The sequence below is a fragment of the Hyla sarda genome, chromosome 2, assembly GCF_029499605.1.
Source record: "Hyla sarda isolate aHylSar1 chromosome 2, aHylSar1.hap1, whole genome shotgun sequence".
Classification (NCBI taxonomy): domain Eukaryota; kingdom Metazoa; phylum Chordata; class Amphibia; order Anura; family Hylidae; genus Hyla; species Hyla sarda.
Window position 1 is genome coordinate 430,579,508 of NC_079190.1, and position 20,498 is coordinate 430,600,005.

General features: G+C 43.7%; 1 protein-coding gene across 5 annotated transcripts in view; it reads left to right on the forward strand.

Annotated features, from left to right (window-relative positions):
- The window catches only part of FAM222B (family with sequence similarity 222 member B), a 204,875-nt gene that overhangs the window by 101,390 nt on the left and 82,987 nt on the right, over positions 1 to 20,498 (forward strand). The window contains exon 1 of one of the 5 annotated variants that reach the window (XM_056559070.1): positions 12,115 to 12,260. The exons of the other annotated variants lie outside the window; for them this stretch is intronic. The gene's annotated coding sequence lies outside the window, so the exon portion shown is untranslated. Of the gene's footprint in view, positions 1 to 12,114; positions 12,261 to 20,498 lie in introns of those variants that run through there. 5 annotated transcript variants of the gene reach the window in all.

The following is a 20,498-nucleotide window of genomic DNA, read 5'->3' on the forward strand; positions in this document are numbered from 1 at the left end:
TCACACCATGTTTGGACTTACGGTTCCCGAATACGGTTGGGAGGAGGGGGCGGGGCTTAATCGCGGCGCCCGCACTGCGGGCACCGCAATTAAGCCCCGCCCCTCCTCCCAACCGTATTCGGGAACCGTAAGTACAAAACGTGGTGTGAAAGCACCCTTACAGTGTTTAATGTTTAAACCTTGGCAACAAAATTGAGTACACCCCTAAGTGGAAATGGCCAAATTGGACCTAATTAGTAATTTTGCCTCCCTGGTTTCATGCGACTCGATATTGTTACAAGGTCTCAACTTATGGGGTACTCCGTCCCGAATACATCTTATCCCCTATCCAAAGGATTGGGGATAAGATGTCTGATCACTGGGGTCCGTCCGCTGGGGACCCCCGCAATCTGTCATTCAGCACCAACCTTTGCAAACTCTCTGCATCGCTGGAGGTTCCGAGTGTTCAGCTTTGAGGGGGAGGGGCGTGATGTAAAATGGGGCGGAGTCGTGACGTCACGATTCCGCCCCCATGTGACGTCAGGTCCCGCCCCCTCAAAGCTGAACAGGTCAGGTCACGCCCCCTCCCATAGACTTGCATTGAGGGGGCGGGGTGTGATGTCACACAGGGGTGGAGTCATTACGTTGCACACTCTGAGCCTCCAGCGCTGCGGAGAGTTCGCAAGAGTGTGCAGCGTAACGACTCCGCCCCGTGTGACATCACACCCCGCCCCCTCAATGCAAGTCTATGGGAGGGGGCGTGACGCCCCCTCCCATAGACTTGCATTGAGGGGGCGGGGGCTGATGTCACAGGGGCGGAATCTTAACATCACTACTCCGCCCCCTCAATGCTGCACACTCGGAGCCTCCAGCGCTGCAGAGAGCTCACAAAGGTGGGTGCTGAATGACAGATTGCTGGGGTCCCCAGCGAGCAGACATCTTATCCCCTATCCAAAGGATAAGATGTATTAGGGCCGGAGTACCCCTTTAAGGTCTCACTCAAGTGTGAATGGGGAGCCAGGTGTCTTAAATAAGTGTTATCACTCTCACACTCTTTAATACTGGTCTCTGGAAGTTCACCATGGCACCTCATGGCAAAGCACTCTCTGAGAACCTGAAAAAAATAATTATTGCTCTACATAAAGATGACCTAGGCTGTAAGAAGGTAGCCAAGACCCTGAAACGGAGCTGCAGCACGGTGGGCTGGACTATACAGCAGTTTCACAGGACAGGGTCCACTCAGAACAGGCATCGCCATTGTCAGCCCAACAAATTTAGGGCATGTGCTCAGCTCCATATGCAGAGGTTGTTTTTGGAAACAGGCGTATGAAAGGGGGGGGGGGGGGGGTCAGCCTTTCAGTGCTCAGGCCATATGCTGCACACTGCGTCTGCATAGCTGTCATCCCAGAAGAAAGCCTCTTCTAAAGATGAAGCACACCAAAGTCTGCAAACCGTTTTCTGAAGACGAACAAACTGAGGACATGGATTTCTGGGTCTGTGTCCTGTGGTCTAATGAGAACGAGAGAAACTTATTTGGTTCAGATGGTGTCAAGTGTGTGTGATGGCAGGTGAGGAGAACAAAGACAAGTGTGTATTACCTAACGTCACATGGTGATGGGAGAGACATGGTGTGGGCCTGTATGAGAGCTGCTGGCACTGGGGGGCTACATGCCAACATGTACTGAAGCAAAGCATGATCCCCTCCCTCCAGAGACTGGGCCGCAGGGCAATATTACAACATGATAATGACCTCAAACACATGTCCAAGATGACCACTGTTAACCTCTTAAGGACGCAGGGTGTACCTGTACGCCCTGCGCCCGCTCCCATGCTTTGACGTGGGTTCACAAGCTTACCCCGTGTTATAGTGGGGTGGTCTCGGCGGCAATCAGCTGCACGCCCATGTCTAATATAGGTCTGTAGGTGGAAAATTGAAAGAGTTATGATTTTTAGAAGGTGAGGTGGAAAAAACGGAAGTGCAAAAATGAAAAAAAAAACTGTGTTCTTAAGAGGTTAATGACTGTGAGTTATTTTGAGAGGACACAACATTAAACACTGTTATACAGGCTGGGCACTACTTTACATTGTAGCAGAGGGTCATTTCTTCAGAGTTGTCACATGAAAAGATAGAATACCTCATATAAGTGAGTACACCCCTCACATTTGTGTAAATATCTTATATCTATCTCCTATCCATATCTATCTATCTCATATCTATCTATCTATCTATCTCATATCCATCTATCTATACATCTATCTCATATTTGTCTCATATCTATCTATCATCTATCTCATATCTATCTATCTATCATCTATCTCATATCTATCTATCTATCTATCTCATATCTATCTATCTATCATCTATGTCATATCTATCTGTCTATCTATATATCTATCTCATATCTCTCTCATATCTATCTATATATATATCTATCTATCTATCTCATATCTATCTATCTGTCTCATATCTATCTGTCTCATATCTATCTCATATCTATAAATCTATCTCATATCCATCTCATATCTATCTATCTATATATCTATCTCATATCTATCTATATATCTATCTCATATCTATCTATCTATCATCTAGCTCATATCTATCTCATATCTATCTATCTATATATCTATCTCATATCTATCTATCTATCATCTATCTCATATCTATCTATCTATCTATCTCATATCTATCTATCTGTCTCATATCTATCTGTCTCATATCTATCTATCTCATATCTATCAATCTATCTCATATCCATCTCATATCTATCTATCTCATATCTATCTATCTATCTATCTCATATCTATCTATCTATATATCTATCTATCTATCTGTCTGTCTGTCTGTCTGTCTTTACTCCAGTGTTTCCCAACCAGTGTGCCTTCTGCTGTTGCAATAGTGCTTCTTCCAGCATGCCCGGACAGCCGAAGGCAGAGGTCACCAAGGTGGGTTGGGGTCAGTTCACACCTGATGTGTTTTCTTAGTCAAAGTGCATTGTGTAGAGACATTTTGCCATGAGGAGAAAGTGATTTGACCTGTAATCACAATAAGGTATTTTATGAAGATTTGACTGAGCAGAAGTTACAGAACAATATCAAGGCATCATGACTCCACAACAGTGTTTCCCCAACCAGTGTGCCTCCAGCTGTTGCAAAACTACAACTCAAAGCATGCCTGGACACCCTTTGGCTGTCCTGGCATGCTGAGAGTTGTAGTTTTGCAACAGCTGGAGGCACCTTGGTTGGGAAACCCCGCTCTACAGTCTAGCTCAGCTCAAAGGGAAAGGGAACTGAAATATTCAGCTCTATACACTGGAGGAGATTTATCAAAACCTGTGCAGAGGAAGAGTGGTACAGTTGCCCATAGCAACCAATCAGATCGCTTCTTTTATATTTCACAGGTTTTCACAAAAATGTAAGATGCAATCTGATTGGTTGCCATGGGCAACTGTACCACTCTTCCTCTGCACAGGTTTTGATAAATCCCCCCCCCCACTGACTTTGGTCTCTGCCAGGCTGCTGCAGGAGACAATCTGCAGGCAGGACCAAAAGGAGGACCCCTGGTGGCCAAACTTTAAGGGGTTAATTTAACACATATTGTTACAACATTTTATAATGTGATTTTAGTCTGTACCTGCCAGACAGTAATGGACATGCTTAGGAAGGATCCTTACTTGTCTTGGGGCTAAATGGCCATGTTATGAGATTACCATCTTTTTATGAACTGGCTATTTTCTTTTGGAGTTTTTTCCCTTAAACTACCAATACCATAATTCCTTATTTGTAAGTGTGAGGTCACTTTTCTCCCTCCCACACATCAGCCACCCATTAAAACACACCTGTGATCCCTTGAATGCAATAGACCAGTGTTTTCTGACCAGGGTGCCTCCAGCTGTTGCAAAACTACAATTCTTGCAAAATGATCTCCCTTCCACCCATTGAAGCAAAGACCGGCTCCCTCTGATCACCTGACTATTGATGTAATGTCTTGGCTGCATTGCAACCTGGGAAAACCTGAGACGACACTCATTTTGTATGCTATTAAAAATAAACCTTGGGGTAAATATCACAAACAGAGGTACAGACACTACAGTGACCCCGCGACCTACAATTGCCCCAACATAGGATCATTTCAACATACGATGGCCTCTCAGAGGCCATCGCATGTTGAAGGCAGCATCAACATACGATGCTTTTGTATGTCGGGGCCATCGCATAGACGGCTATCCGGCAGCGCAGACTGCTTCAGCTGCCACCGGATAGCCGTTTACAGTGCCCCGTGTGGTCGGCTGGCGATCACTTACCTGTCTTCGGGGCTCCGGCGTGTCCTCTTCGGGATCCCCTGCATCGTCGGCGCTCTCCATCGTCGTCATCACGTCGCTGCGCACAGTGCGAGGATGCCGGGGAAGCAGAGGCCTTGCCGGAGCGTTGGATACACCCCGGGGACGCGGCAACAGCGATGGAGGTTGACATCCAGGGCAGCGGTGACGGTCCGGAACGGTGGGGACACGTGAGTATAACCTCCAATACCAATGGTCTTCAACCTGCGGACCTCCAGATGTTGCAAAACTACAACTCCCAGCATGCCTGGACAGCCAACGGCTGTCCGGGCATGCTGGGTGTTGTAGTTTTGCAACATCTGGAGGTCCGCAGGTTGTAGACCACTGTCCTATACTGTACTTTACATTGCACGGAGCCCTCAACATACGATGGTTTCAACAAACGATGGTCCATTTGGAACGGATTACCATCGTATGTTGAGGGACCACTGTATATTATGAACTACTCTAACTTCACAGCCCCTGTAGCATAGTCAAATTAAAAAAAAAAATCCCAGAATACCCCTTTTAAGAAGTATATTATCAAATAGGCTAATCTAAAAATATAAAATTTCATTTATGGTGACAGGTAGCATTTAAGTAATAGAGGTGAAGCACGTGTGATCTTGCTCTAGTCCATCTAAAGACATTTCAGTTGCCTAGGTTAAAGGGGTTATCCAGGAAAAAACTTTTTATATATATATATATATATATATATATATATATATATATATATATCAACTGGCTCTTGAAAGTTAAACAGATTTGTAAATTACTTCTATTAAAAAATCTTAATCCTTTCAGTACTTATGAGCTTCTGAAGTTAAGGTTGTTCTTTTCTGTCTAAGTGCTCTCTGATGACACGTGTCTTGGGAACTGCCCAGTTTAGAAGCAAATCCCCATAGCAAACCTCTTCTAAACTGGGCGGTTCCCGAGACACGTGTCATCAGAGAGCACTTAGACAGAAAAGAACAACTCAACTTCAGAAGCTCATAAGTACTGAAAGGATTAAGATTTTTTAATAGAAGTAATTTACAAATCTGTTTAACTTTCTGAAGCCAGTTGATATATATATATTTATATATATATATATATATATATATATATATATATATATATATAAAAAATTTTTTTTTTCCTGGAATACCCCTTTAATCCTAGACTCTAGATCAGCAGCTGGCAGTTCATGAACTTTCAGCTTGTTATATCTGATCACATTATTTTTTTTTAGCTTTTTTTTATGTGTATGTCTTGGGAAACAGTCATTTGAGCTGTTACGTCTTGGCATGCATAGCTGGGAATTAGCTAAGCTGCATGCTGTCATGTGGCACGAGTTAACCGCGAGAGTCAGCTCTTGTTTGTCCGCAAATTATCGGGAACAGTTTTGTATGTAAGAAAAACACTTCTTGCCAGCGCCGGCTTCATTCAGACTAGGCCTTCGGTTCAATTACGTCCAATTAACTTTTATTGCAGATAGCAGCGATAATTGCTTCTAAAATTTGCCTTGCCTGTGGTTATCCCAGAGCTAAAATATTAGCTTGATGGGTTATAATAACGCGAAATGACGAAGTAGTGGCCTGTCGGTCCTCCGCTGCCTCCCTCAATCCGCTCCGCGTTCTCCCCTACATACATTCATTATATACTTTTTGCTGTCAGCTTTTTTTTTACGTGAAGGATTTACACATTTAATCCTGCTGTTGATTACTATGGAAAGCGAGTCTGACTAAATGCTTTACTATGTGGGTATTGTGTATACCATAGGTGATCTGGGGAAATCAAACACCCACATGGTTATTAAAGTTTAACAAAATCTAAAGAACAAGGTCCATGACCTCTGAATTGTGTGCAATACACATATTGGCACAACTAAGCCGGCTTTAGAGATCCACGAGGCCTCTACTACTGCTCTTTGCCTTTTACACAGGTTTTCTGCCATAGGAGTGTTGCTTCTAGGTGTAACAGCATCAGATGGTCAGACTGGCAGAACTGGACATGGCCTATAGCATTTGCCTTTCCTGGGTCCCGGTACTCAGATACTCCCAGGACTTTCCAGTAGGACAAAATCTTTTAACAACCACAGGAACAAATATGACAGTGTATCAATGCATAAGAAATAAATAACAACCACAGGAACTAATGCATGTAAGAAGTAAATAACAAGAATAGGAATGTGCCAATAAACTAACACAAACACAATGATGGCAGAATGGATGAGGGAGTAAAGGAAGATGAAGAAAGAGGTTATCAATCAAACCAAAATACAAATCCTGACCCTAACTGACCAAGCTATCCCTGAATATTTCCTTATATCTGTTGAGCACTGACCCTAACACCAGTTACCACTGATCCTCACTGTCCCTGCAAATATCCCTAACGAAAACCTGGATTTGAAGGCTTTTCAAAACTGACACGAAGACAAACAGGAGGACACTAGGACTAGGACATGAGAACCAAGGCTGAAGAAAGTAGCTGAATAGAGATGAGCGAACTTACAGTAATTCCATTCATCACAAACTTCTCGGCTCTGCAGTTGCTGACTTTATCCTGCATAAATTAGTTCAGCTTTCAGGTGCTCCGGTGATCTGGAAAAGGTGGATACAGTCCTAGGAAAGAGTCTCTGGCCCACCGGAGCACCTGAAAGCTGAACTAATTTATGCAGGATAAAGTCAGCAAATGCTGAGCCGAGAGGTTTGTGACAAATCGAATTACTGTAACTTCGCTCATCTCTATGGCTGAACCAACCAGGTATACAATAAACAGGATCTTCAAGATACTGGCACGAGGACTACACAAGAACTAAGTGGCCATACTAGGAACAAATGTCGCCTAGAACAGTGTACCATAGAGATATAAGGAACACTGGGGAATTCTTAGCGCAGACTAAGATGAACCGACCGCAAAAGGGTCAGGTTTATCACAATGGGTCTAGTTGTTTGATAAATTTGTCCGTTCGTAACCTGTCTGTCAAGTTTACACACAGCTATTAGTTGGCTTACTTTAGGCAAAGGTAATGTCCCAAGATATTGGTACCTACCATGCACTGTTTATTCCACCCCCTCTTTTGCACATGCCCTGTATTTGCTGCTGCGTATTTTTCCTACTCATTGATTTCAATAGGCAGGAAAATATGCAGCAAAATATGGCACGTGTGACCCTACCCTTATATTATAAACCACACATCCTTGTATTCCAAGCACATTAAACTGTTAACATTTTCTGGATCAAAAGGCATAACAAATGTCTCAATGGTTGTGCGTCATAATGTTGGTGTATGTGGAGCCAAAATTGTGACGCAACCGCCATGGCAAATGTTGGGTTCAGGGGCACAGAACATACTTCGTAATCCACACCAAACCTACAGGCTTTGCCATGTGCATGAGCTCTAAGCTTTTTCTAAAGTGGGTTGTTAAAATCCGGTTCCACTTACCTAGCAATTGCAGCTGTTCAACTTTGTCAAATAAAATTAAAATTAAGACAAGTTTATACTGATCTTTTCCTACATTACATTAAAAAATGCTATCTAACATGACGTTGACAGATCAGACTGTGCTTGTTCAACATGGCAGGTTCCCATTTACCTACAAAGAGTTCAATTTAAAGGGATACTCCGGCACTAAGGCATCTTATCCCCTATCCAAAGGATAGGGGATAAGATATCTGATCGTCACGCCCCCTCCCATAGACTTGCATTGAGGGGGCGGGGCGTGACGTCACGATACTCCGTCCCCGTGGTCGGGAGGCATTAGACTTGGAGTCTCCAGCGCTTCCTACAGTGCTAACAGATGGGTGCTGCATGCTAGATTGCGGGGGTCCCCAGTGGTGGGACCCCCGCCATCAGACATCTTATCCCCTATCCTTTGGATAGGGGATAAGATGTCTTAGTGCCGGAGTACCCCTTCAAGGAGGCACTTTTGGCAACAGGTGTGGGGCTATATGTGATGAAAAGCAGCCATATTTTTCAGAGGGGCCAAACCACATGAGCTGCAGCCACATGTGGCCAAAATGCACCAACTGATCACCGTAGGAGTATGCTGGCATTGGCACTGGCCTCCAGCTTGTGCAAATTGGCTGCTGCATTCAGGCCAAATGCAGCCAAAAACTTGTGTGGTTTCATCCAAGATTTGCAGAGTAAAATAATTATTGTTGCTGTTTTCAATTATCAGTGCCAACAAACCGCTAATTTCCAATGCCCTAATAATATCATATGGGTCCGTTAATATTCCCAATGTCTAATTTTGTGCTGCCAGCATTATGGAGTAGATGCAAGAAAAGCATAAGACTCCTTAGAGACCGTGTCATGACCCTGAAATGAGGTTTGCTAATTGAAACTCTGGATATGATAAATGTGTTCTATAAGTGAAAATCATGTTATGGCTGACTATAATGGTGCGGACAGGTGTGACTTACAGTTCTCACTACCTTAATGGCTTTTATGAGTGATCTCTGTCCTGTTATTGATACTGCACCAACATATTCCTGCCACAACCAATGATCAGCTGAGCAGCCACTTCCATGTGTCAAGACAGACAATGGGTGGGAAGTGCTGAGCAGTAGAAACGGGCATCATCAGCACAGCAGGGGCGCAGGGAAGGCGAGTACATATATATATATATATATATATATATATATATATATATATATATACACTTTTTTTTTTTTTGCCTCAGCATGTCTACATAGAAAAATTGGCAACCCCTTTTAATATGCTATTATTGCAACCAGACGTATGTATATACAAATAGAGATAAATAGGTACCCGCTCTGACCGCGAGGAAACAGCAGACCGACTCTTCTGGACTCTAGGATATAGCTGGCATCAAGCTGGTAGCAGGGTGCTCAGAGTGGAGGCGACTGCAGGCAAAGTTTCGCGCAAGACACGTTTCTTCGGGCATCCACCTATTTCTGCTCCGGTAGCACTGGAGGGTCTGGGTCCCGACCTCGGGAACGGAAGTTCGTGACGTCACGAATCCGCCCCTGTGTGACGTCATTCCTCATCCCCTCAATGCAAGTCTATGAGAGCTGGCGTCACGCCCCCTCCCATAGACTTGCATTGAGGGGACGGGGCGTGACGTCACGAACTTCCGTTCCCGAGGTCGGGACCCAGACCCTCCATCGCTTCCGGAGCAGAAACAGGTGGGTGCCACATGCTATATTGCGGGGGTCCCCAGCGGCAGGACCCCCGCGATCAGACATTTTATCCCCTATCCTTTGGATAGGGGATAAGATGTCTAGGGGTGGAGTACCCCTTTAATGGAACTGAGCTGCAATACCACACACAACCTGAGGACAGGCGTGGTGCTATAATTTATTTAGTTGTTTTTTTTATTTAAGCAATTGGCTCAGTTTTTCTAATTTTGAATACCCACCTTTTAATGTCATTTCATTTCTGATTCAAGGTGAATGGCCTCCAGTCTCTTTCTCTAGAGACAGTCTGACCTTTATTACCCTGTATTTTGAGAGGCAGTTCTCGGCTAATGAAGGTGGCGCAGGCAGTAATTGACTGTGACTGACTCGCATGAGGCTGCAGATGGTATATTCTTCTGGTTGCCGCTGGTGAAACTTTTTTATTTCAGCCATAATGTAGCGAGGATGTTTGGAGGTTACATGCTTGATAGTTTCAAAATAGGCCCCCTTCTACCATAAAGATGGTAATGCTATGAGCTGCTTCAGACTGGGGTGACATCAATATTTCCTTGTGTTTTCTTCCGTAATTGCATTGAAGAAAAGGCTGGGTACTATATTTATCATTCAGCATTTTTTTTTATCTTTTAATAAGGATCAGAAAGAAACAAAGGGCAAGCTGTGTGACTTCTGTGCAAAAGATCTCAATTTCCAGCCTCTTACAAGTGCGCACCGACCTGATAAAGGGCCCATTACTATTGCATGGTTTTGTGCAATAAACCTATAATAATTTTGGACTTGAGCACAAGCATCAGGAGATGATCCATTTTTCCCTCTTATCTTCCATAGAATACCCCTTGAGGGTATGTTCAAACTCGCAGCCGATTTCCCGTTGCGAGTTTGAAAAGGGGTGGGGTCTCCGCTGGCTAGCCGCAGCAAATTTTCGAAATCTCCGCCGCAGACCCCATTGAAGCCAATATGGTCTGCGGCGGATCTTCAACAGCAGGGATTCTGCTGCCAACCCCGCCCCTGGGAAATAAGCTGTGAGTTTGCAAAGAAATAAACCTGCGTGAACGTACCCTTGGGGTAGGGTCACAGGTGCCCTATTTTGCTGGACAATGGGTAGCAAATGGGTAGCAAAATCAGCTGTGTATTTTGCTACCAATTCATTTCAATGGGTAGAATAATATGCAGCAGCCCTACCCTAAATGACCCTACCCTAGATCTGCCCGTACATGTTAGATAAGTGTAAGGCTGCATTCACATCTTGTTTTTGCAATACGGTTCCCGTATCCGGTTTCAGTGTTAAAACCATATGCAAACCGTATGTATAGACGTGTCATTGAAAACCGTATGCCAAACGTAGCATCCAGTTGTTTACGTTTTGCATCATTTAAGGTTTTATCCGTATTCCACTACGGTTTTATGTCCGGGTGAAAACCTGGAGACAACCCATATACATTTTTTATTTATTTTTTATTTTTTTGGGTGGTCAATGGGAAACGTACAGAACCGTATGTGCATACAGTTTCCTCCGGTTTGCACAATACGGTTTTGCAGTTTGCACATGCGCAGTGCACGCCGAGAGTTCTTCCCACAAATAGAACAAGAAGAACTTTAATGAAGGACAAACATAAAACCGTATCCGCTTTTGTCCCTCAAAATTAAACCGTTTGTAAGCAGACATCCGGTTTCAAATCGTATACAGTTTAAAACCGTACAGAGGTATATATGGTTGTATACGGTTTGGTCCAGTTTTGAGACATACTTTTTTTTTGCAAAAAACCTGATACGGGAACCGTATTGCAAAAACGAGATGTGAATGCAGCCTAAGCTAAACTCACAGATTTTAGCAGATCCAGGCGAATATCTAATGTGAATGGGGGCCACCCAACTCTACTTTGATGGCAGATGGCAGGAAAGAGAAGAATCGGCATGTTGGATTTTAACTGCCCTATCTGTCCAAAAAACATGTGTATGCTCAGCTAGGCGAGCATATTTATGGTCAAGGATATTAGCTGACAGTACTTTTATATGATTTAATCTCCTTGCATCTCTGATAAACAGGTATTACTCTTCCTATCCCTTCCAGCCCAACTATACTGCAGTCATCCTGTATCATGTCGGTGTATTATTATTTTTATTTTGCATTGCATGTGATCTTGCACCCACATGGTACCAAATATACTCGAGTATAAGCCGACCCGAATATAAGCCGAGGCCCCTAATTTTACCCCCAAAAACCCAGGAAAAGTTATTGACTTGACTATAAGCCTAGGGTGGGAAATAAATCATCCCCCATGTCATCATCCAGACCCCGTCATCATCCAGACCCCCATCATCATCCCCCCCCTTCACCATCACCGCCTGTCAATCCCTTCATCAGTGGTCTTCAACCTGCGGACCTCCAGATGTTGCAAAACTACAACTCCCAGCATGCCCATGGCTGTCCGGTCCGCAGGTTGAAGACCACTGCGGCCTTCGTCATCATCCAGCCCCCCCTCCCCCCCCCCCTTTTGTTTTGTACTAGCCTCACCTCGGCAGGAAGTTAGGGTGAGCTGGTCCGGGCCATCTATGCAGCAGGGAACGTCCGATGGGGATGGTTAGTCGTTGCTTCGGGCCCGGACTAGTGATGTTGCCTTGACGACGATGCACAGGGACGTAGCGCATGAACGTTCCTGTGCTTCGTCGACAAGGCATCGTCACTACTCCGGGGCCGGGCCTGAAGCGCGGAGAAGAGGCCCCCCGGTGAAAATGGACAGCCCGCAATGACTAACCATCCCCGGTCCTTGCAGCATAGATGGCCCGGAGCAGCTCACCGTAAATCCCCTCCGAGGGGAGGTGAGTACAAAACAAAAGGGGGGGACTGGATGATGACAAAGGCCGCAGTGGTCTTAAAACTGCGGACCTCCAGATGTTGCTGGGAGTTGTAGTTTTGCAACATCTGGAGGTCCGCAGGTTGAAGACCACTGAGAAGGGATTGACAGGTGGAGAGTTCACTCGAGTATAAGCCGAGGTGGGCGTTTTCAGCACGACAAGTCGTGCTGAAAAACTCGGCTTATACTCGAGTATATACGGTATGTATATTACCCCACAAAATTGTACATTTGTCTCCTTCTACACAAGAAGAAATATAGAAAAAAAAAAAAATAGACCACCATTAAACATGTCATTCTCAAGGGAGAAACTTTGCTCCGGATGCAGAAGTCCCTATGGTGCACGTAGACTATTGGGTCTGACCTGTTTTGTTAACAGAAATTTTGCAAAATCAAATAGATAGCGGCATGCTACCGTCATAGTGAAGGTTTTGGTTTTGTTTGGCTTTCTATGATTCATTTATTACCAAGTTTTATTTATGTGGCTTTCTGTCTCTTATAAAACATGATTCATCTATTTTATCAAAGGATATGACACAGGGCTGTGTGCATTCAATAAAGTTGTCCTCTCAGCATCTAGGTATCACACATTATAACTTTAGCGACAAATCTCTCTACTGGAAAGTATACAGACTTACAGACTAAAGACTAAAAAGCACAGGAGTAAGAAAGAAACGGTAGGGATTAATAAAAAAAACAACAACACAACAACAACAAAAACGACATAAAGGAAAGTCTTGATATTAAAGCTTTAGGTGTCTTTGATCCATAAACAAACAACAAATATCTATAAATCTTTGTACTTTATAGAACTCCAGCTGTATGGCTCCTCGTGATCTTTGGCATAGCTTCTACAGTATACAATGGCAATGAAGTAGCATGCTGTTTTTGTCAGTGCTGTAAACTTTGAAAGGAGCGGCTGGTGGCAGGCTTGACCGATGCTCCATTCTCACTCCTCCTGGTTGTGATCTTATGGCTGGTGAAGTAGGGTCCAGGATCCTCTGTTCTACCAATACGTGGAGAGCCCCAGGGTTTGAATCTCCATTGCTTTGCTCTGCCTTCATACATAAAAGATATATTATATTATTAGGTTGTTTGTTCTTGTCACATTGGTGTGCTCGGTCTGCCATTAAACCATACTGCACATACAGGGTTGTGACGTTGAAGTAGGGCTGGGCGGTATGACCAAACGTGTGTATCACAGTATTTTTTAAACTTTTGGCGGTTCCACGGTATATAACGGTACCCCCCCCCCCCCATATTATCAGCCCACATCCCCATCGGGGTAAATGCTCACATGTCACCCGCATGCGCTGCCCTCCTCGTGCTGTTTGTTGCGGGCGCTGACACTTTATACTGTGCGGTATCCCTATGCCCGGGCAGCAAAAGGTAAACAAAATAAATTTTAATGTACCTACGTCGGCCTTACGCTGGGGACGGGAACATCGGAGAGTTGTTAGCCTATCACCGGCCGGAGCGATCTTCCGCCTCAGCCGGTGATAGGCTGAGCCCACTGTCATGTAAGGAGCTCTGGCTGGCTTCTTACATGACAGTGGGCTCAGCCTATCACCAGCCGAGGCGGAACATCGTTGCGGCCGGTGATAGGATGACGGCTCTCCGACGTTCCCGTCCCCAGGAAACAAGTGAGGCCGGTACCGGACCAACGGGAGGTGAGTTAAAGTTTTTTTTTTTTTTTTTTGCAGCCCGGGCATAGGGATGCCGCACAGTATAGAGCAGTGGTCTCCAACCTGTGGACCTCTAGATGTTGCATAACTACAACTCCCAGCATGCCCGGACAGCCAAAGGCTGTCCGGGCATGCTGGGAGTTTTAGTTTTGCAACATCTGGAGGTCCGCAGGTTGGAGACCACTGGTATAGAGTGTCAGCGCCGGCGGCCGCAACAAACAGGACGAGGAGAGCAGCGCATGCGGGTGACATGTGAGTAGCACCCTGATGGGGACAGTGCTGAGCTGATAATTAATTGGGGGGGGGGGGGAGGGGCAGATAATACATGATGCGCTGGGCTGATAATACATTCATTCCAGAGGGGGAGGGGCCAAACCGGTATTGCGGTATGGGTTGAAATTCATATCGTGCAGCACAAAAATTTCGGTATTCGGTATGAACCGGTATACCACCCAGCCCTACGTTGAAGCCCTGTGTGTCTTCTCATAGCAAAATGAGCAGCATATTTCTCGCTGCCTGGCGGATTTCTTGCAATGTGAAATATGCTGCATATTAGGGATCGACCGTTATCGTTTTTTTTAGGGCCGATACCGATAATCGGTGGAGGTTAGGGCCGATAGCCGATAACTTATACTGATATTCCGGTATAAGTTATCGGCTATTTATCCCCCCGCGACACCGCTGCAGATCATTGATTTAAAGCGGGCGCTTTAAATCAATGCACTGCAGTGGCTTTTGCGGTGCCATACACCGCCGCCGCCACCCGCTTCTCTCCCCCTACCTGTCAGGGTGGTCCGGGCCATCCATCCTTCCTGTAGTGTCCGGAAGCATTCCGGGTGGAGGGTGAACCGGTCCGGGCTGTACTTCTTCTCCGGGGTCCTCTTCTCCACTCCGGGCAGGCTCCGGCCTAGTAACGCAGCATAGATGCCGCTGCGCAGTGACGCCCGTGCGCAGTGACGCACCTGACGTCAAGGCGTAGCGGCGTTTAGGCCGCGTACTAGCAGCGTACTAGGCCGGAGCCTGCCCGAAGTGGAGAAGAGGACCCCCGGAGAAGGACAGCCCGGACCGGTTCACCATCCACCCGGAATGCCGCCGGACACTACACGAAGGATGGATGGCCCGGACCACCCCCATTACGGGTGAGTTTAATTTTTTTTATTGACTCTGAGGGTGGGGGAGGGGCCCGACCGTTATAGCGGTATGGGCAAAAATCCATACCGTTCATACCGGTATACCGCCCAGCACTACGGTGGGGGGTGCGACGTGGTGCGGTGGGTCAGGGGGGGGGGGGTTGGTCGCGGTGCGGCAGGTCAGGGGGGGTGGCGGGTTCGGTGTGGTGGGGGCGGTGCGGGGGGCGGGGCATTATCGGCTAGGTAATTGCCGATACGATAATGCCCAAAATCGTGATTATCGGACGATAATATCGGCCATACCGATAATCGGTCGATCCCTACTGCATATGCCCTATGTGTTACCCTACCCTGAAAGTGTGTATTTTAATTTTATTCTTTTTTTGTTGGCTTTCAGAGAAAAGTTTCCTTTTTTTTTTTTTTTTTTTTTTTTTGTTTTGGTACATTTTTTCTTGTGCAAAATGCTAATTCAGTTTATTTTTACACCTAGTGTCTGGTTAAAAAGCCTTGAGCTTTTGCCTATGAATCTTCTGACTCCTGATAGATATATATATATATATATATATATATATATATATATATATATATATATAATACATTTTTTTTATCATCAACATTCATTTGTAGGAGACTGTTCAGAACAGAGCTCATAACAGCAGTCCTCCTTTTTGATCTTGCAAATAATTGGAACAAGTCTATGTTCTTCTTACCTGATGTCTCAACATAATTAGCCTTGGAACATTTTGAAGGCAATGTTCGATTCCGATCATTGTGAGATGTCTCAAGACGGCTGATACCAGAATGTTATGAAGGTGATTTTCCCAGTTCCTGTCTGCACATTAAAAACTCTAGTAAGCTCATCACCCTCACAACACTCTTATATATATATATATATATATATATATATATATATATATATATATATATATTTATATATATATATATATTTATATATATATATATTTATTTTAACAGATACAGTGCATTAGAAAGACTTCATCAAACCCTTTTACCTTTTTTTTTTTTACCTTTTTGATATTGTCTTGTGAAAAAAAACTAAAATCAAGTTTTCCCCTATCATTGTGCACTCAGTACCCTATAATGAGAATGTTAAAACATAATTTTAGAATTAGTTTTTAAATTTATTAAGAAGGTAAAACTAAAATTTCCCATGGAAATAAGTATTCAGACCCTTTTGGTATGACGCATATGACATTTTAGCTCTGGCTCCTCCCATTTCTTTTGATAATCTCTGAGATGTTTCTACACCTTGATTGGAGTCACCTGTGGTAAATTCAGGTGATTGGACAGGATTTCCAATACAAATACACAGCCCTGTCTACATAAGGTCTCACAGCTGACAATGCATATCAGAGCAAACCCCAAGCCATGAGGAGGAAAGAACTACCTATGGAGCTCAGAGACAGGATTGTGTGGAGGCACAGACCTGGAGAAAGGTAGAAAAGAAATCTGCTGCACTGGAAGTTCCCAAGAGCATGGTGGTCTCCAGAATTCTTAAATGGAAATAGTTCAGAACAATCAGGACTCTTCCACTAGCTGGCTGATTAAGAACCCAATGGCCATTTTGGCTGATCTCCTAAGATCCTATGTGCAGATGGGAGAAACTTCCAGAAGGTCAATCATCACCTGAAACACTCAAACAATCTGGGCTTCATTGTAGATTGGCCAGAAGAAACCCCTCCCAGTGAAAGCCATTATATGTAATCACTGCCAAAGGTGCTTCAGCTAACTACTGTGTAAAGTTCTGAATACTTGTTGATTTTAATATTTTAGTTTTTCATTAATAAATTAGCAAACATATCTGAAATTTGGTTTTCACTTTGTCATTATGGAGTACTGAGTGCAGAATGATGGGTGGAAATGTTTTGTTTTATTTTAGCACAAGGCCGCAGCATAAAAAAATGTAAAAACAGTGTAAGGGTCTGGAGACTTTCCGAATGCATTGTATGTAAGTATGTGTGTATGTGTGTATACAGTCATGGCCATAAATGTTGGAACCCCTGAAATTTTTCTAGAAAATGAAGTATTTCTCACAGAAAAGGATTGCAGTAACACATGTTTTGCTATACACATGTTTATTCCCTTTGTGTGTATTGGAACTAAACCAAAAAAGGGAGGAAAAAAAGCAACTTGGACATAATGTCACACCAAACTCCAAAAATGGGCTGGACAAAATTATTGGCACCCTTCATTTAATATTTGGTGGCACATCCCTTGGAAAAAGTAACTGAAATCAGTGGCTTCCTATAACCATCAATAAGCATCTCACACCTCTCAGCCGGAATGTTGGACCATTCTTCCTTTGTAAACTGCTCCAGGTCTCTCTTATTGGAAGGGCGCCTTTTCCCAACAGCAATTTTAAGATCTCTCCACAGGAGGTCAATGGGATTTAGATCTGGACTCATTGCTGCCACTTCAGAACTCTCCAGTGCTTTGTTGCCATACATTTCTGTGTGCTTTTTGATGTATGTTTGGGGTCATTGTCCTGCAGGAAGACCCAAGATCTCGGACGCAAACCCAGCTTTCTGACACTGGACTGTACAGTGCAACCCAAAATCCGTTGGTAATCCTCAGATTTCATGATGCCTTGTACACATTCAAGGCACCCAGTGCCAGAGGCAGCAAAACGACCCCAAAACATCATTGAACCTCCACTTGTGTTCTTTTCTTTGTGGGCCTCATTCCGTTTTCAGTAAACAGTAGAATGATGTGCTTTATTAAATTTATCTTGGATTTTGGCTTACTCAAGTTCATTTTGGCAAAATGTAGTCTTTCTTTTTTTATGTCTGTGTCAGCAGTGGGGTCCTCCTGGGTCTCCTGTCATAGCGTTTCATTTCATTTAAATGTCGACGTGGCTAAAAACGAAAGTAAAAGTGCCCAGCTACCTCAGGGAGCTGTTCGGGATCGCCGCGGTATAATCACGGCATCCCGAACAGCTGTAGCACAGGAGGAGGTCTCTTACCTTCTCCTGTGCTGTCCGATCGCCGAATGAATGCTTCAAGCTTGAGATCCAGGCTTGAGCATTCAATCGCCGAAAACACTGATCGATCCATTCCTATGGAGATGCATCAATCAGTGTAAAAGATCAGTTAATGCAATGTTATAGCCCCCTATAGGAGCTATAATATTGCATAAGAAAAGTGTAAAAAAATCATTAACCCTTTCAATTAACCCTTCCCCTAATAAAAGTTTGAATCACCCGGCATTTCCAAGAATAAAAAAAAACTGTGTAAATAAAAATAAACATATGTGGTATCGCCGCATGCGGAAATGTCCGAATTATAAAAATATACCGCTTTTTAAAGCGCACGTTCAATGTCGTACGCGCAAAAAAAAATCAAAAGTCCAAAATAGCGCATTTTTGATCACTTTTTATACCACTAAAAAGTGAATAAAAAGTGATCAAAAAGTCTGAGCAGAACAAAAATGGTACCGCTAAAAACTTTAGATCACGGTGCAAAAAATGAGCCTCATAGCGCCCTGAACACAGAAAAAAAAAAAGTTATAGGGCTCAGAAAATGACAATTTTCCTGCATGTATTCATGATTTTTTTCTGAAGTAATACAAAATCAAACCTATATAAGTAGGGTATCATTTTAACCGTATGGACCTACAGAATAAAGATAAGGTGTAATTTTTGCCGAAAAATGTACTGCGTAAAAACGAAAGCCCCCAAAACTTATAAAATAGTGTTTTTTCATCAATTTTGTCGCACATTGATTTTTTTTTTTCCCCGTTTCACCGTAGATTTTTGGGTAAAATGACTGATGTCATTACAAAGTAGAATTAGTGACGCAAAAAATAAGCCATCATATAGAATTTTAGGTGAAAATTTTAAAGAGTTATGATTTTTTAAAGTTAAGGAGGAAAAATTGAAAATGAAAAAACGGAAAAAGCCCGGGTCCTTAAAGGGTTAAAGGGGTACTCCGGTGAAAACCTTTTTTCTTTTAAATGAACTGGTGGCAGAAAGTTAAACATATTTGTAAATTACTTCCAAACAATGTAGATAAAAAAAGCGGAGCACTCGCCACATTAGACTTCTTGATTGCGATCAGACTTTATTCATGTAGTCTTCAGGGGATACAAGCAGGGGTGTGCGGGGGGGGGGGGGTGCCCTCTCGATCGAGAGGGTACCACCGCACCCCCGTCCGCACACCCCTGCTTGTATCCCCTGAAGACTACATGAATAAAGTCTGATCGCAATCAAGAAGCCTATTGTGTTGAGTGCTCCGCTTTTTCTATCTACATTGTTTGGAAGTAATTTATCTCTTACTACAAGCGTGGAAGCACCATTATCGGCATCTCCAGCGGTTGCAAGGGGACAGTACTATTTTCCGGTAGTTTTCCACCTTACAGCGTTAATACAGTAGTGCCGAGCATATTCTCTTCGTTTTATATATTTGTAAATTACTTCTATTAAAAAATCTTAATCCTTCCTGTACTTATTAGCTGCTGAATACTACAGAGGAAATTCTTTTCTTTTTGGAATGCTCTGTGATGACATCACGAGCACAGTTCTCTCTGCTGACGTTATTATAATAATAATAATAATAATAATAATAATGCTATATTTATTGTTGTCCTTAGTGGGATTTGAACCCAAGTCCCCAGCACTGCAAGGCAGCAGGGCTAACCACTGAGCCACCATGCGGCCCTTAGCATACATCTGCTGTGCATGGTTGCTAAAATGGACAGAGGTGTCAGAAGAGAGCACTGTGTTCGTGATGTCATCAGTGTTCCAAAAAGAAAGGAATTTCCTCTGTAGCATTCAGCAGCTAATAAGTACTGGAAGGATTAAGATTTTTTTAATAGAAGTAATTTACAAATATGTTTAACTTTCTGCCACCAGTTGATTTAAAAGAAAAAAGGTTTTCACCGGAGTACCCGTTTAAATGAGCATCACAAGCTTATTTTTCCACAATTTTGAAAGGGTGCCAATAATTTTGTCCAGCCCATATTTAAAGTTTTATATGACATTATGTTCAATTTGCTTTTTTTCCTCCCTTTTTTGGTTTAGTTCCAATTAGAGATGTGCAAAGTTACGGTGATTTGATTCGTCACGAACTTCTCGGCTCGGCAGTTGCTGACTTTAGTGGGCTGGAAAAGATGTATACAGTCCTAGGAGAGAGTCTCCTAGGACTGTATCCACCTTTTCCAGCCCACCGGAGCACCTGAAAACTGATCTAATTTATAAAGTCAGCAACTGCCGACGAGAAGTTCGTGACGCATCGAATCACTGTAAGGCTGGGTTCACATCACGTTTTTGCCATACTGTTTTCAATCCGTTTTTCTAAAGAAAACCGTATGGCAAAAAAACGGATGGAACAGTATGGAAAAAAGTAAACCGTATGCGTTTTTAGACAGTAT